This window comes from Capsicum annuum, chromosome 1 (genome assembly GCF_002878395.1).
Source record: "Capsicum annuum cultivar UCD-10X-F1 chromosome 1, UCD10Xv1.1, whole genome shotgun sequence".
Taxonomy (NCBI): Eukaryota; Viridiplantae; Streptophyta; class Magnoliopsida; order Solanales; family Solanaceae; genus Capsicum; species Capsicum annuum.
This window is the reverse complement of record NC_061111.1, coordinates 67,757,571-67,759,893: the sequence shown is the minus strand read 5'-3', so window position 1 is coordinate 67,759,893 and position 2,323 is coordinate 67,757,571.

Here is a 2,323-nt window from a genome sequence, read left to right as displayed (position 1 = left end):
AACTAACCTATAATATAAATGTCAGTTGATTGATTATGAGGATTTATTGATTGTTATGTGAGAGAGATGTGGATTGAATAAGAAACCGTCTGTAAAATTGAGAATTTACAGGTAAAGAGAGAGTGATTTGGAGGTAAAAGGAGAGAATTGTTGAATTGAGTAAAGTGAAAAAAGTGTCGTTGCTTTATTGGTTTAAAAACTTACGTGTGTCAGAAAGTGTAAATAACTTAAAACTTATTCACATTTCTAGCTACATATTGTAATTATGGAAAACTTCGGCTTTAAGTGGTAATAAAAGCTCAATAATGACTAATCCGAATAGTTTCCCCAACTTTTAATCTCCATCAAATATTTTACAATCTCTATCTCTTAGAATTAATAGGAACTGTGAAAAAATTGACTTAACAAAACTTATATTTTGAGGCGCAATTTACGAATTTGTTGTATTTGGGTCTATCTTGTATAGTTTGATCCAGATTTTAGGTACATTCTACCCTCCGCAGACCCAACTTTGTGGGAATACACTGAGTATATTGTTGTTGTTGTAATGTTTAATATATCTCTGTTTTTTGATTTTTTAAGAATTTGATGGAGCAAAAAGTTCTCTCTTTTGATAAATTTATAATATTAATTAAAATTACTCAAAATATATATTCAATAGACTATTTTAAACTTACTCCAAATGCATTGGACGTTTTTGTCATTCTCCCACAACGAAAAGATAGCATGTAGTGCTCCTACTATATTAGTAGTAGTACATGTATCTATGGAAAAGCAAATCAGGTTTACAAACTCTTCAAGATTAGCATACCATTTTAGCACACTGATGGGTCCGAGCTCAAATAAATAAATACTAGATTTGACACACCAGAAACATAAATAGCAGAGTTAATTTACATAGCATTTTTTTTTAATATAATAAATTTAATATTTTAAAAAATGTATTTGATAATGAATACTAATATTTGATAGGTACAATAAAATAAACCCAAGAAGATAATTTATTCATTAACTTTTAAAATTAAATAACTATTATTAAATATTTATCTTTAATATACTGAAAAAGTGTACAGATAGACGGAGAAGTAGCAGTACTAACTGTTGTTTCGGGTACATAAAATCTGTATGTTAGTTCAGTAAACTTCAATACAAGTTTAAGATTTTCCAAGAACACTTTTGAAGTTTTCCAACACCTTCAACATAACATCAAAATGACATTTCAAAGAAGTGTGTTATTATGTATTTTTTTAAGAAAAATAGATGAAGTAGAATAAGCCAAGTTCTTCGAATTCACGGAGTGGCCTTAAGGAAATAATTCCCCTAAAGTATCCGAGGTTGCGGAATTTTCCTCCCATGATAAAATGGCTTAACAACCAGACAGTAGCGGTGCCTTAAATGATCGGATTCTCTTCAAACTCACTCAACGGGAGGTGATCACACAGAGTATTTTAGAAAACAAGAAGTTTGTAAATTAGAAATTTTTCATTGTTCAACCTGTAGAAAAATGTAGGTTTATATAGCCATGAAGTACCCCTTCCGAAAAGTGGCAATGGTTCATCGAAAAGGTGTATCTTTTCTGAATAGTCATGTCTATCCATTCGAAACAGTGTGTCTTTTTCCGAACAGCCACAACCATCCAAACAGTCACACCCTTTTCCCGAAAGGAGCATGCAGAAGCATGCACGTTAATGGAGGAGCAAAACTGTTGCATTTTTCCTTTGGATTTTCGGGCTGGTTTTCTTCTCAAGTTTCAAATAAATTTTTTCCAAAAAGATTAATCTCATCAATTATTTTCCAAATCCGAAGTCGAGCGACGACGACAATGGCGCGAGGCACCTCTTAGTTCTTGTCTCACTTACCAAGTGAAGATGTGTTTCTCAATATGAACACATGAAAGTTTCTTTCTTCCACCAATATGAAAGAATTTAATAGATTTTCCTCAGTGTGGACCCACTTTTCCCTCCACTATTTTCCCTCTATTTTTCATTCACACATTCAACTTGAACCCAACACGAACAAGTAGCCAACTCAACCTAGAGGTGTCAAATGGGCCGGGCCGGACCAACCCAGAACCCGCCCTTCCATTTTAACCGGGTTGAGGGCAGGTTAAGGGCCGATTTTAACGTTAACTGGGCTGGGCCGGGCCAAATAGTAAAAAAATTAAAACCCACCCTAACCCGGCCCACTTAACCCAACCCGGTCAAACCCACCAAAACCCGGTCAAACCCATTTAAAAAATAAATAAAAAATTCAATATACACTATATACACTCCAATATACAATATATATTTTTAAAAAAATATATAAACAATTACACATATAT